The sequence below is a fragment of the Salvelinus alpinus genome, chromosome 5, assembly GCF_045679555.1.
Source record: "Salvelinus alpinus chromosome 5, SLU_Salpinus.1, whole genome shotgun sequence".
Classification (NCBI taxonomy): domain Eukaryota; kingdom Metazoa; phylum Chordata; class Actinopteri; order Salmoniformes; family Salmonidae; genus Salvelinus; species Salvelinus alpinus.
In genome coordinates this window covers 45,036,716-45,053,588 of record NC_092090.1, presented here as the reverse complement: position 1 = coordinate 45,053,588, position 16,873 = coordinate 45,036,716, and positions in this window count along the sequence as shown.

Here is a 16,873-nt window from a genome sequence, read left to right as displayed (position 1 = left end):
AAAAAAATTCATTAGGCCCTAATCTATGGATTTCACATGACTGGGAATCAGTGGCGGTCGATGCTTTTTAAGATGAGGGAGGATGATCATTTTTTTTTATGAGCTTGGCCTTATTTCTATTACAGCATATTGGATGATTGGCATTCATATTCCATTCGCCCAGCTCAATGTAACATCAAAAGGTTTAGGCTACTACATCATACTCAGAATTTCCCTGTACCCATCATGAGGTTGCTACAACCTAGCCTATGAATGAAAGTTTACAACGTAATTGCATAGGTCGAGAGAATTTTGAGTAATCAATGTGACAGACAGTGATACATTCAATACCGCCTTGCACACTCTTGCCTGCATCTACCTGATCTAGGGTGTAGTCATTAGTCCAACGGTCGCAAATGAGAGTTTCTATTGGACAAATTCAGGTATGTCTATCCCCGTTTCATTCCGTTTGCTTCCGTTTAAGAAACGTTTTTCAACAGAATCGGTGGAATGAATACACTCCTGATCACACGCAAACACAGTTCACTTTCATAGCAGCCACATAAAAACAGAATAATAACTTGGCTCGCTGTATATATAACTACTTCTTGCAACAATCTACGTGCTCTCTTCTTTTCACCTTTTCCCTTCGCTTGTAGAATTCAGTGCACAACACATCAGCTGTCGGTGACCAGGCGAAAAAAACGTTTGAAACTTACATATCATGACCGCTGAACATTACACACAGCCTACATCATTATCACATCATAGGCAACATAGCTAGCTACTAGAACTAATGCCTTAGTAAACCCGCTACAATCATGCGTGTACAGTCAGAAAGCAGTTTAGCAGTTACACCAGTGGGACACGGTGGCATTAAATTAATAAAACAAAAGCTTACCTTGACTTGGAAGAGTTTTAGTGTTGGATAGCCATAGCCAGTTAGCTAACATAGAATCCCTCTCTGTTTGAGCCGGGTGTTAGAGTAGGCTAAACTAGCTAGCTGCATTCGCTAGCTAAGTGAAAGTTTAAAAAAATACAACCAAATATAGCTATCTCTCTCTCTCCTGCTTGTTCTTCATTTTTGAAGGAATTAATTTGTTCAAAACTGTTCAAATATGGTCTTTCTCTGTCTTTGAGTCAGCTGCTCAACACATTTTATGCACTGCAGTGCTAGCCAGCTGTAGCTTATGCTTTCAGTACTAGATTAATTCTCTGATCCTTTGATTGGGTGAACAACATGTCAGTTCATGCTACAAGAGCTCTGATAGGTTGGAGGTCGTCCTCTGGAAGTTGTCATAATTACTGTGTAAGTCTATGGAAGGGGGTGAGAACCATGAGCCTCTTAGGTTTTGTATTGTAGACCTTCATTGCAAAACAGTGTGTTTTAATCAGTTATTTGTTGACATGTGAATATATTTAGTATAGTTTTTATCTAACAAGGATCACTTTTTAATGTTTCTCTATTTTTATGAAATTCACTGAGGAGGATGGTTCTCCCCTTCCTCCTCTGAGAAGCCTCCCCTGCTGGCAATACAGATTATGCATCTGCTGGTCACAGATACCTTTTAAAAAAAGCAGGGGCGTGGATCAGAAAACCCATCAGTATCTGGTGTGTCCACCATTTGCCTCATGCAACGCAACATCTCGTTCGCATAGAGTTGAACAGACTGCTAATTGTGGCCTGTCGAATGTTGTCCCACTCCTCTTTAATGGCTGTGCAAAGTTGCTGGATATTGGCGAGAACTGCAACACGCTGTCGTACACGTCAATACAGAGCATCCAAAACATGCACAATGGGTGACATGTCTGGTGAGTATGCAGGCCATGAAAGAACTAAGACATTTTCAGCTTCCAGTAATTGTGTACAGATCCTTGCAACATTGGGCCATGCATTATCGTGCTGAAAAATGAGGTGATGGCGGCGGATGAATGGCATGACAATGGATCTCGTCAAGGTAATTCTGTGCATTCAAACCGTAATTCATCCGTGAAGAGCACACTTCTCCAGCGTACCAGTGGCCATCGAAGGTGAGCATTTGCCCACTGAAGTTGGTTACGACGCCGAACTGCAGTTAGGTCTAGACCCTGGTGAAGGCAGGGAGCACGCAGATGAACTTCCCTTAGACGGTGTCTGACAGTTTGTACCGAAATTCTTCTGTTGTGAAAACTCACAGTTTCATTAGCTGTCCGGGTGGCTGGTGAAAAATCCAGATGTGGAGGTCCTGGGCTGGCATGATTACACGTGGTCTGCGGGTGTGAGTCCGGTTAGATGTACGTTGGAGGCGGCTTATGGTAGAGAAATTAACATTAAATTATCTGGCTATAGCTCTGGTGGACATTCCTGCAGTCAGCATGCCAATTGCACACTCCCTCAAAACCTGAGACATCTGTGGCATTGTGTTGTGACAAAACTGCATATTTTAGAGTGGCCTTTTATTGTCCCCAGCAGAAGGTGCACCTGCGTAATGATCATGCTGTTTAATCAGCTTCTTGATAGGACACACCTGTCAGGTGAATAGATGATCTTGTCAAAGGAGAAATGCTCACTAACAGGGATGTAAACACTTTTCTGCACAGAATTTGAGATCAAAATATATTTTTTGAGTATAGAACGTTTCTCTGATCTTTTATTTCAGATCATAAAACATGTGACCAACACTTTACATGTTGCATTTATATTTGTGTTCAGCAAATGTACAGGTGGACTACAGATTTCCAAAGGCCAAGGCTGTCCAACCAGCATCAGTGAGGGATGGACCGTGACAATAGAGAGCTTCTCACAGCCAAGCGTTTGGCCTTGCTCCATCATCTATAGGATGCCCCTGAATCATGATGAACAGGCATGACCTTTGACCAAATTAATTATACACATTGGAATCATGCATGGTGATTTGTGACTTTGTGCATCAGTGCCAAGTAAATCATTTAGCTGAAATGACTTGTATCACAGGGGGAAAACGGCAGGTTTTATAACATTTTAAAATAGAGAATTTGTGGACGTGAGCTGAGTATATTGTTTTATTTACACATTATCTGAACTCATAAGGACTGAGTGGTGTGAACTGTTGATCCCTGAACTGCAATGGATGAGATGTGAGTTGGAACATCATTAGGGAAGGTGTTTTTGTGTGTATCAAAGGTAGGATTTTAATCAAATCTATATAAAATCACAACTGTCAAAAAGACCAACCTGAATTCCAGCACAATGCATTTGGTCTGAAAGGTCAATGAGAGACCATACGCTCATGACAAGGCAGATTCCAGCCCTACCAGTCAAACAGCGTGATATACAAGCCCGTAGGAAATTCATCCCCATCATCTCTCTCTCTCTCTCATTGGATCATTGAGACTGAGTGATGTCATGCTCGGGCCGTGGCACTCAGATGACTGTATTTACAAACAGGCCCCGGGGACTGGAGACGGGTGGTCACACAATGAGCCTGTGTCCACCTCCTTCCTCCCTCCATCTTTACTTCCATCAATCACGTCTGGTGCTCTTTGGCCCAGTGCTGTCTGAGAGGGACAAGCATGGTCATTGTGGTGTGGGGATAAAAAAAAAAAAATTAAACGCCTCCTCATAGAGACAAACACTGGTGAATTCCATTGATATTAACCACACTTTAATCCCTCCCAACCAATCCTCCCACCCAATCAATTACTAGCGAGCTAAGTCAGCGACCCCCTCACAGCAGACATGCAAGACCACATTCGCTCCTCTTTCCACTGAGGTGTGTCAAAGCTCCAATCAACGACGCACGTACCTGGCTTAGATTTGGATTTCGTAGGTGGTGGAACCGTCCTTACATTTGATTGCTGTTCCATAATCAGGTTTTTGTTGTTGTCATACCATGCCGCCTCCCGTTCCCATTTAGATCTACTGTACGTAATTTGGTTCCCCTGCAATTGACCCACTACACAAACAAACACGCTGCGCCAGTCTGAGGCTACTCTGTTGTTTTCAGTGGTTAAGCTGTCAGTGTTGAATTACTATGCCACATACTGAGCAGTGTGTGTCCAGACCACATGCGAGAGCATTACATCAATTCCACTACAGTCCTTCTCCCTATGTCATTGGAGAGGGTCAGTGTGACGCCCCCCCCACCCGCTAGTCTAGTGACAGATATAATGTCACAGGACCCCGTTCACTTATTGATCAGTAATCGGGAAATGCCCATTACCTTGGAACACAAGGTCACAAACAATAATGGGGGTTCACTGGGCAGTGATCGTCACCACTGCATTGATCAATTCCCATCAAAGTGACTCGAGAGGAGCTACCATTATTACATACAAAAGTATTAATTTACACTAGATGAAGGGAGAATGCTGGCCTCGACTTGACCTTTGTCTGAACTCTACTGATTCTGTACTGGCAATACAGATGTCAGCTATGTAAATGTATTTTCCTCAGAGTAGGCCCCCTAACAGGCGTAATTGCTGAACTCATTTGTATACTGGAGACAACAACAGATTCTAGCCACTGTAATCAAAGACATGTTTAGAGAGACAGCTTTGTGCAGTTTTTTTTTGTATGCTGTAATTTACATAATTGGGGGATTTGAAAAGGAATATGAATGTCTTTTGCTTCTCGTCGTCTCCTCCAGATTGCTGGATCTAAGGAAGGAGGGGTTTGAGAACAACTGCAGGAAGCATAAGCCACGCTGGGTAAGGGGGAGGGGGAGGGAAAGAGAGGTGGCCGAGGAGGAAAGAGAGGTCCCGAAAGAGGAAGACAGCTCACAGATGACAGAGAGGAGCATCAGCACTGCCAGTATTTCAGTCATAGACTGTCTGTTACCCAGAGCTCTTCCGTTCCGTTTGACGTAGTTGCCCGATCCTCAGTCTATTGTGGTCAAATTATAATAATGACAACTATCATAGCAACATTGACGATGAGGTTAAATTGAATGAGTATGACGGAGTTCAGTTTAGTCAGCGTCCTCTGCTCCGTTTCCACTATAACCAGATGTGTACTGGTGCGTCGTGTGTGTGCCTGTGTTCCAGTGAGCCCTCACTTCTGACATTACCACCCCCCCACCCCACCCCCCCACTCTGTCCCTGGTCTCCGTGGTGACACGGACTCATTTCCTGCTTCCAAGGATTAGAGAAATTAAGCTAAACAATTTCCCCTGCTGGGATTGCCTTAATGAACTCTGCCTATGCATGGGCACAGCTCTCAGGGAGGGTACAGTTGGCTGGGATATGGTATAGCTCTTGCTGCATGGTGTAGGACCACTGCCATGGGACCTGTTGGTGCCATGGAATGGCGTCATTATTTGCTGTGCTGGTCCTTTGAGGTCATTTTCTGGTGCCTAGTCTTTTATCACGGTCCTGTTTTGGTCCTGTATTCACTTCAACTTCCCCCATGAGCCCTTGCCCCTCAATGTGGTGGATGACATCATAGGTTACAGTAATAACCTGCCCAAAACCCTAACCACAGTGGCTGCACCGGGGACACCAAACAATGGAGCCGGGAGCCCAGAGAGGCTGGGGGAAAAGTCCTGCTGTAATTATGAGATTGGGGGTGACCTAACTCTAAGGTTTTCCCCTTTCACTGTGCACAAAAGTGCAGTACAGGTCAATACCTTGCTCTTTTTGGCAGATGTAAATGACCTCATGCATTATAGACCACTATCGGGATCACTGGCCAGCCAATCATTAGAGACCATGCCTGGTGGATGTAGGAGACAGAGGCTTAGAGACAGGGAGACTATTGTATCCACTTACTGTAGGCCCACAGTCATGTACCCTTTCAACCACATCTCTAGCCCAAGTTCTCACAGTCATACAATGTACTCTACCCTCGGATGTCAGCAGGACTGGATGAATAGGTTCTGTAAAGAAGAAGTTTTCCCATGCAGCAAATGTTTACACGTGATACTGCGTTGGTGTATGTATTTATATACAGTAACCACGCATGTGTTCCTATTAACTGAATTAGTTTAACAGACCATGTGATAATAGGACTGAGAGAATTAGACATTATGGCCCAGCTCCCACAATGCACTGTGCCAGTCGTGTTGGCTGACCTTCTGGTGGACTCACATTAAGTGGGAGTTTGAACTTGATGGAGCCAGCAGTCAGCGGGACTGAAGCCCTCCCCCACCCAGTGCTAAATTATACCAAATTACCCGGGGTTAACAAGGCATCTAATGGAGGGGTTACTGTAGTCTAGTCCTCCTCCATGTGTCTCTACCGTGTGTGTGTGTGTGTGTGTTTATCCGTATACCTATGCGTGTGTACTTGTTTGTGCCCGCCTGTCCTCACTGTCTCCCCAAGGTTTTTGAAAGTCTCCTGCGCTGGGAGTATCGCATTGTCTGGCTCTGCTGGTTCAGCGCCCGCTTGACAGTTTTATAGGAGAACACAGTGCAGACAGGGATGCTGGCGGCAGGGTGGGGTGGAGAGGTGGTGTCTGTCTGATTGTCTGGCTTTAGACAGGCGGATATGAGGAACGTGTGTGTGTCTGATCACCGCTCGGTGTATCTGCGAAGCATTAGAGAGATGCCGGCTGGCTGAGATGCGGGGGGGCGAGGGGCGGGGGGTTAGCGCGCGGGGGGGGGGGGGGGGGGGGGGGATAGTGCGTCTTTATTAAAAGCTCTATGCCTACTGCTGCAGGTTGAGGTTATGGCAGATGTGGCCAATTCCTTTGGCTCAGAGAGGCAGATCTGCTGGAAGTAGGGGGGGGGGGGGGCTGATTATAGAGTCACGGCGGCTGTGAGAGTGCTGCGTCTACATCCCTGTGAATACGAAGCGACAGGCAGACAGTGGCCTGGAGGTTAGGCGGGTTTAGAAGACACGTAGACGGACCAGGGCCTCTGACAGATTATCAGCCTCACTCCCACCGTATCTTAACTCTGGACCAACGACACAGATAACAGAACATATACGAGAGGGGAACAATTGTTAGAGCCAGCAGATACGGGTTAAATTTTTACATCCAACATGATGGACGGAGGCTATTATGAAGAGCTTTTTGATGTGAGCACCTGTTGACATATCTCTGGGACGAACGACTGACCAGACATTCAGAAAAAAAGGGGGTAAAGGGGTATCTCTGTCTGTCTTGCAACCTGACCCTGGTCTTAAAATGGGTGTGTGGTCATCCTGGGAGAGGCACAGTGATGAAGACCAGGTCTGGTAAATGTGTGTGTGTGTGTGTGTGTGTGTGTGTGTGTGTGTGTGTGTGTGTGTGTGTGTGTGTGTGTGTGTGTGTGTGTGTGTGTGTGTGTGTGTGTGTGTGTGTGTGTGTGTGTGTGTGTGTGTGTGTGTGTGTGTGTGTGTGTGCGTGTGTGGAGGGGGGGGGGGCTCCAGGTCAGTTGGGTGGTCAGGTGGCAGTCTGGGACTGTGGGTGGCAGTTACACGTTTTTAATGCGCCAGATGACTTGGAGACACATAGTCAGAGTCAACTTCCAGCTGGAGGTATGATTTCATGAGCTCATAATAGCAAGTTGCGTGCTCAGTGAGTACATTTACATGCACACGAATCATTTGACATTCAGCTGATTATGGCATTAGGCCGAGTATGGCATTACTCATTCAAACACCTTACTCTGCTTATCTTAACCGGCACACGGCGTACAGTCATAAAGTATGTATACGCCGATTAAAACAACTGGTTTTCTGAGCAATCTTATGAATTATTAGGACTTGTAAACGCCTTAGTCGGAGTTATAGAGGTGTATTTGATCTGCGAATGTGCTAGCACGAGCAGCGCACGCTTCATTATTTTGCGCAAGTGAAGTGAGTGCAGAAAAACATTGTAGAACGCAATTGTGTTGGAAAGGACGCCCTCGTTTTGTAGAAAGGGCAGAACCTGTCATACGGAGTATAGCCATTCTGCTGCAGGAAGTCATCCTTGAGTAGTTTAGCAACCTCCAATGTGATCTTGTCGGTCTCAGCGGGAGATGCCTTGCCTACAAGCTGTACAATCTCAGCCAAATCCTCCTCCTCCTGCAAGATCTCCTTGGTCTTGATGCGAAGCGGCACACACTCAGGGAAGTCTTAGAAATAGTTTTCACATCCAAACTTTATATGTCCGAACTCAAATAGGCTTCAGAAAAATAACATGGCCGCTGCGGTGGAACGTTTATTTTGATTGGCTATTTTCTGCATGTATCAAAGTCCAGTCAGATGGTCCATGTAAACAGGATTATTAGCAAAATCGTTCTTCTTGCAAAGCATGTAAACGTTTAAATCAAACTATTATATTCATCTGACTATTCACAATTTTCATATTATTGTGTGCATGTGACCGTACTCAGTTTAGCATATCCATGTATCATTGTGTGACAGCTGTAATGTAGAACTATCAGATGAGACAAACAAGGGGAAAACAAGGCAGTACATACAAACGCAAACTCTATTACTACAAACTCTGACCTTACATGTTGTTTACATGTGGTTGAGAGTTTACACACAGTTTATTCAGAGTCCATTTGGACCTGTGCATGCCCAGCTTGTATGTCAGTCCTTTAAAGGGGAAATCTATGATTGCTAGAGCCATTTTGAATTTACCCATTGATTCTTGAAGAATATGTCTCATGAGCTAAGATCAACTGTTCTACTCTGTCGGAACTCAAAATATACGTTTATTTTACTCCGACGTTTGGAAACAATGTAAATGTAAACAAACACTATATACCCTGGAAACATGGTTAAAACGATCATTTTGATCCCGTGAATGGTCAGTCCTCGTATCCATAGCTCTGTTTATGAATTGGAGAGTGATTACATTTCTCCAGCCCCATTCCTCAGCTGCTTACCAAAAAAAAGCTGGCTGGGTGTCTGCTTGGTCGTTGTTTGAACTACAGATTAGCCTTTGAACTAAGAGACAGTCTCCTGACGGGATCTCCCGAGCGTTTCCCAGAACTTGTCATAGAAAGCCTTAGTGAGGAATCCATGGCACGTCTCCTGGACTATGACATAGAGCGGAGAGACAGAGGGGTGCCTGGGAGTGCCCATTCCAAAGGCATGATCCATATCCCTGTTCCAGTGAGAGGGAAGGTCCACCAACACACAGATATAAGGGATGTGGGTGGGGGGGGGGTCTCTGTGTGGTCCATTCCATGGGGCCAGAGCGCCTAACACCTTTAGGTTGTCAGAGGTCAGTACCAGGGCTTCTGTCCTATCTGACACTGAACAGGGCACCAGTCATCCTGCCAAAGTAGAGCGCCTATCTACAGGTCTGCTCTCACTGTCATGGTGACAGATAGGTTAGATAGTCCTACAGATAGAGACTCAGCGTAGCCTCAGAGAGTCACCCCCCCCCCCCCCCCCCCAACAGGGCATGTCCAGTACACACAGCCAGAACAGGTTTACGTGTCCCTGATATTTCAAGGAAACATGCCTGGCCCAAACTAACCTGTAATTAGCAGAGAATGCAGTGCACGGTGTGTTGTATCCTTGAGTGGGTTTCTATCTCCACCTAGCTCAAAGGGTGCATGACAAGAGTGGATTAAGCAGAGTGGATAGAATAAATAGGTCTATAAATCTGCCCTGGCTGTCTCCTGTGGCGGGGAGGGGGGAGGGACGGGGGGAGGTTGCTATCTGTTTGCATTCCATAGTGTCACACAACAACACAATCAACACATACCAAGACAGCCCGCAAGGCAGGGGAATCAGACGGGAGTGTGACGGGCAGAGAGGTGCCAAAGATGGCACCGTGCTCTCCCAGAGGAATGTCGTTTAACTGTCCTCAAGCACGCATTCTCTCTCTCTCTCTCTCTCTCTCTCTCTCTCTCTCTCTCTCTCTCTCTCTCTCTCTCTCTCTCTCTCTCTCTCTCTCTCTCTCTCTCTCTCTCTCTCTCTCTCTCTCTCTCTCTCTCTCTCTCTCTCTCTCTCTCTCTCTCTCCATCTTCTGCCCTGTTGGTCTATCATTTCCGTCCTAGCCACAACACCATGTGTGACACATTATCGTGCAGATTCCCTCACTCACTCACAGATTCACTCAGTGTTGCTCTCACTTCCACCACCATTCCCCCATGAGGTTCTCCGTACCGCCGTGCTGAAGTAGACACAGCAGTTCTATGATCTCAATCAGTCTTCCACTCTTCTCTCCTCCCTTCCAATTCCAGTCTACAGGGGAGACATGGTGCAACTCTGTCATTTGTCTGGCTTGTCTGGCCTTCCAAAGTCCTTTCGTCCGACCTCTCTCTCTCTCCCTCTAATCCCCTCCGTCTCTCTGCTGATATAGTGCTTTTTGAGGAGTGCTGCTAAGGAAAGATACTCGGACTCCTCTTTTCTTGTGGGGAGCAGACTTGGGTACTTGTTTATACACAGCTAATCCATCCTTCTAATTCTCTTCGATGCCAGTCAATAGAGATTACGGCCAGTCAATAGTAATTATACATTGCCTTAGTTTATCTACGTTCTGTCCGTATTACACGTTCCGCAGATGGAATCCCCGCTCACTCAGACAAAGTAACTGTCCTACCTTCTAGATACATATCTCATGGCACAGTCGGAGCACAGTGCAACTACTCAGTCATCAAGTGCCCTGGAATGGAACGGGGGCAGGAATGCACGTTGAGGCGAGAACTGGACCAGACTCTCTCACCCTGCAAAGGCTCCTTTATTCTGGAGCGGCCATGTGGGGGAAAAGAGGATGACTTCTAATTAAAACCAAGGAGAGGAAGGGAGGGGAAGAGTGACAATGCCAGCATCTGCACGGCATAAATGAAATGACTTTTGAGGTAAAGAGGGACAGTCTCTATATTACTCTACCTCCTTCTCTCCATCTGTGGTACGTCTCCTCCACAATACATTTGACAGTGTCCCGTCTGGATCCGATCTGAGGGGACTGGATTCTTCTGAGGGTGCGCGGTGGCTCTCCGCTGCAGACCTTTACTACCTTACTGCTGACTTCAATGGCACCATTTAAAAGAGCCAGCTGGGTGAAGGCAGGGACATGCGTGCCCAATGCTGTCCTGGGGGTCACAGAAGTATCAGGTATCAGATGAGGGGCTCTAAAGGAACAGATGAGATGCAATGTAGAGGGAGGGAGTGGAGGAGCATGACAGAATGACAAACGACGGGGAGAGATAGGGAGGAACACTGAGGAGATGAAGAGAGAAGTAGATGCTGACATGAAATGAGACCGTGGCAGGCTTTGAAAAGCCGCTGACAGGGCTGAAACCACAATTGCCTTCATTGCTTTGAGCGTGCAGCCATTGTAAACAAAGCCCGGGACGTGAGTCTCTGTTTGGCATGTGCATTTCTGTCTCTCTCTGTACTTTATACGAGGCCCTCTGCACCCTACCTCATCTGGGTGGGGGGAAAAAATGACTCCATCTACAGAGCACCACCTTCTCAGGGCTCCCCCTTCCTGGGTGACCCACAAATATAGCCTCTCTCTGGGCAGTGTGCGCTCCAGATGCTGCCTGGCTTCCCCGCTCGGGGTCCCCGGGGCTGGTGCCCAAGCAGCTGCAGCAGGATCACCAGACATCACGGACAGGGAATGTCTGACTAATCTCCTCTCCAGGGCACCGAACAGACAGTGAGCTGCTGCTGAGTCTGTGGAGTGACTCTCTGTAAACACACAGGTCTAGTGCTAACCCTCACACACACACGGAGAGAAGCGAGCGCACACCTATCGAAGTTATCTGCTTAGGATGTTGTCTGTTGTTTTCTGCTTCACCCCGGAGAGAGAGAGAGAGAGAGACAGAAACAGATAGACAAAGAGACAGAGAGCGAGATAAACAAAGACAGATAGAGGGAGCGGTTGGAGCAGTAAAGACGTTTGTCATGGACATGGTGAATGGCATGTGAGCAAGTGTGGAATCTGTTGCCATGGTCCCCTATACTAAGACATTAAACAACATCAGTTGCCTAGATGAACTACAAAACAAATTGATTATTTTCACCACAAATGCCCATTTTACTAAACCCAATGGTATTTTGTGGCTCGGCCATTGTTTTGACGGGTCACCAAGCAATCTTCACAACACTAAATGCACCATTACTTCCCTGGCCCAGTCGCATGCACATTGTGATAGCTTCTTTACGGAGAGGCCGTGTGTTTGCCACCTTATGACGTGAGCAGTAAGATTCCCTCATGGTGCTCTCCTCTTTAACTCAATCACACCATGTCATTGTATAGCCTTTCCTCCTTATTACCGTTACAGGTTTGGCATCAGTCAGACCACGGTCTGGTTCTGCTCACTCAATCACCCAGGGGTCCAACACACACCTGTTCTATATACAGGCTTACTAAGTGTATCACACACAGGCCCTTGCACAATAACTAAACATACACAGCAACCCACATAACTACACAAGCATGCACATAACCACACACACACACACACACACACACACACACACACACACACACACACACACACACACACACACACACACACACACACACACACACACACACACACACACACACACACACACACACACACACACACACTCACTCACTCACGCACTCACATCACTCACTCACTCACTCACTCACTCACTCACTCACTCACTCACTCACACACACACACACACACACACACACACACACACACACACACACACACACACACACACACACACACACACACACACACACACACACACACACACACACACACACACACACACACACACACACACACACACACACACACACACACACAGTGTTACAGGTTCCACTATCAGAGGATGTGTGTTTAATAGACGCTTGGTCTGTTGCCCTTCGTGTTCCAGGCTGATCCCTGAGGTAGGGTTGTGAGGCTTGTGTTTAACGTGACATGGGGTTCTGAGGGGGAAGACTTACCTCCTCTCTCCTAAACATAGACCTCAGATTAAACAGGGTTGTATAAGGTTTTACTACACAGAGGAGAAGGAGCCTACATCATAAAACCCACACATCAGGTGTACCACGTATTTCCTCATCTGGAGCCCTTTGTACTTTAAACGGTGTAAACACTAAATTACTGTGACAGATTACAACGTTCGTGCGGCCTTCCAGTTAATCTGGGACTTCATAAAAAATGTGGTATGTCGTGATAATATTAGGGAAACACAATCTGTGTAATATGAAACATGCTACAGTCTCTATCTGTGAACTTCCAATGCAGTTGTGAGGTCCGTGTCTCTCTTGAGTCCTCCACACTCAAATGTCACAACAGCTGGGGGGGGGGGGGGGGGGGTTGTTGGAACTAGAGTTAGAACTCAGGCAACAAGGGCAGAACTTTCTCTCGGGAAAAAGAGTGACCCGGATGGATCATGTGACCGTAACGAAGCCACTTCCTCTGACCCTGGACTGTATACGAACACACAAGCGTGGGGAACAATAATTCTCTGATGAGGAAAACGCTACGGATGTACTGAGGATCACTGGTGACCACCATGACTAAAATCAACATTCATCATCCTCCCTTGAACCCTTCTAGTCTTGTTTCTCCCCTGTGCGTGCAGACCTTCATGCATGCCTGCATGTTGAGCCAGGGGGACTTGTGTAAGCGTCGCACTGAGGTTGGTGTTTTTACTGCGGGCCATGCCAGCAGAAACAGAGCTGGTGCCCCATTGAGACGCAGACTGTTTACAAGGTAACAATCACCTCGCTGCTCTAAAGCAGGTGGAGTCTAATCATGAGCAAGCATGGGGCAGATGTCACAGCTTGCAAAGCCACGATGCCTAAAAAGCCAAGAGGCACACAAATTTCAGTACATTAAACAAAGTGAATTTCCCTCGATTTACCCATTTCATCAAGCAATCTAGACATAAGCAAATAGGACTACAAAGAAAGTGTATTGAGCTGTCATTTAGGCCACAATCTGATAGAAACCCATCTAATGTTCCCATTCCATATGTGCAGTCTGTTTGCTCAAAGTCTAACATACACTCCATATGCATGTGTAGTTTATGAGTAATGGGTGGGTCCTGCTATGAATTGAGACATTTCTCCCTTTACTTTGTTTTTGCCAAGTGCCCAAACATATTATGCTATAGCAGATGTTCTGCACATTACACCATTACCTCACTTTTTAACACTAAGAGGGTCGGTCCATTCCCGTCACACTCCAAATTCTGACTAGGAGTTATGGGATAGTAAGTCTTTATTATGGGATAGTAAGTCTGGATCATGGATATTGAATAGGCCTGCAGGTCGACACTATTTAAAGGGGTAATCTGGGATTCTCAACGCCACTTAGTTTGGTAAATAGCTGAAGAATGGGACAGAAGAAATGTAACCACTCTCAAATTCATAGACGCAAGAACTGGATGCAAGGACTGACCATCCATGACATCAAAATGACAGTTTTACCATGTTTTGAAGCTATACAATGTTTGTCTAAAATTACATTGTTTGCGAACAATGGAGTAAAAAGCATATATTTTGGGTTCTGATGGGTTAAGGCCGTTGCTCATGGGGAATTTCTAAGTTGTATTCTTAAAGAATCAATGGCTATATATGAATAATTTAAAAGTAAAAACAAAATGAATGTACCAATCCCAGATTGCCCCTTTAATGAATTTAATTTAATTCATCAATTAATTAAATCGAATGTCAACCAGTCATCAAACGGGCACCAACTCACATCAACAAAACTCTCCAATCCATTCATATGGATGAATATCACCACAAACTCTCTCTCTCTCTCTCTCTCTCTCTCTCTCTCTCTCTCTCTCTCTCTCTCTCTCTCTCTCTCTCTCTCTCTCTCTCTCTCTCTCTCTCTCTCTCTCTCTCTCTCTCACACACACACACATAATGTGTGACTTATGTGACAACGACTTACTATCTAATAATTACGACTTAGTATCTCATTATTATGACTTACTATCTCATAATTATGACTTACTATCTCATAACTCGTAGTCAGATTTGATTTTCTTGGTGGCAGGATACGGGCTTCTATACGGTTTGACAAAGACAGACATGAAGAGATATAAAGTGTGATTAAGGGGACAGGGCAAGGATATACCATTTGCAACGTTTTTCAGAATATTAGGTATGAACTTACTGCTTGTATATATCGTGGGTACAGTAGTACAGTAACAGGTGGTATGTGTAGTATGTAGGCCTAACAGGTGTGTACGTGAGGTTAATGACAGGGTTTGTTTCTAGCTGTGGTTAGGTATTGCTGGTAATAATTAGTCCACTGCTCAGGGGAGCAGCCAGTATAAGTAAGCTAATTTAACAACGCCAAGGCCAGGTCTCAATTCTAGGTAGAGGTCGGGAAATGATTAGAGCTCAGCAGGATCAAAGCCCTGACAAGGCTTACGAGGAATGCATTAGCGGAGCTACAAAGAGGTCTGTCGCATTAGGCCACAATATGTACATGTTTATGTTTATTCCATGTGTAACTCTGTGTTGTTGTATGTGTCGAATTGCTGTGCTTTATCTTGGCCAGGTCGCAGTTGCAAATGAGAACTTGTTCTCAACTAGCCTACCTGGTTAAATAAAGGTGAAATTAAAAAATTAAAAAAATTATGTAGCCATTTTGCGACGGTACCACTAATGCATTCCTTATAGACCTATGGTTTGTTATCTTGCGCTGTCACATGTAATTAAAACTGCCTATTTATTCATGTTCCGATGCGAGGTTGTATTTACAGTGCCTGCAAAAAGTAGTCATACCTCTGACTTATTCTACATTTTCTTCCACAGCCTGAACTCAAAATGGATTAATAAATAAAAATCTCACCCATATTACACACAATACCCCGTAATGACAAAGTGAAAACATGTTAAATAGTTTTTGTTGCCAATTTATTGAAAATGAAATACAGAAATATCTCTTTTACATAAGTATTCACACCCCGCATCGATACATGTTAGAATCCCCTTTGGCAGCGATTACAGCTGTGAGTTGTTCTGGGTTAGTCTCTAAGAGCTATGCACACCTGGATTGTACAATATTTGCCCCGTTTTCTTTTCAAAATTCTTCAAGCTCTGCAGGCAGAGTTGGTTGTTGATCATTGCTAGACAACCATTTTCAAGTCTTGCCATAGATTTTCATGCCGATATATGTCAAAACTGCAACTCGGCCATTCAGGAACATTTACTGTCTTCTTGGTGAACAATTTCAGTGTAGATTTGGCTTGTGTTTTAGGTCATTGTCCTGCTGAAAGGTGAATTAATCTCCCAGTGTGTAACGCTCGTCGAAAGGAGTGGACCAAAGCGCAGCGTGGAAAGTGTTCATGATTATTATTATCAAAAACACTCAAACAAAATAACAAAGCGAAACGAAAGCGAACAGTTCTGTCAGGTACAGACACTAAACAGAAAACAAGACCCCACAAAACCCAAAAGGAAAATGACAACTTATATATAATCCCCAATCAGGGACAACGATAGACAGCTGCCCCTGATTGGGGATCAACCACACCAACATAGAAATAAGGAAACTAGAATTCCCACCCTAGTCACACCCTGACCTTAACCAAAATAGAGAATAAAAACCTCTCTATGGCCAGGGCGTGACACAGTGTTTGGTGGAAAGCAGACTGAATCAGGTTTTCCTCTAGGATTTTGCCTATGCTTAGCTCCATTGTTAATTTTTTATCCTGAAAAACTCTCCAGTCCTTGACAATTACAAGCATACCCATAACATGATGCAGCCTCCACTTTGCTTGAAAATATGGAGAGTGATACTCAGTAATGTGTTGTATTGGATTTGCCTCAAACATAACACTTTGTATTCAGGACAAAAAGTGAATTGCTTTGCCACATTTTTTGGAGTATTACTTTAGAGCCTTGTTGCAAACAGGATGCATGTTTTGGAATATTTATTGTATTCTTTACAGGCTTCCTTCTTTTCACTCTGTAAATTAGGTTAGTATTGTGGAGTAACTACAATGTTGTTGATCCATCCTCAGTTTTCTCCTATCACAGCCATTAAACTGTTGTAAAGTCATCATTGACCGCATTGTGAAATCTCTGAGCAGTTTCTGG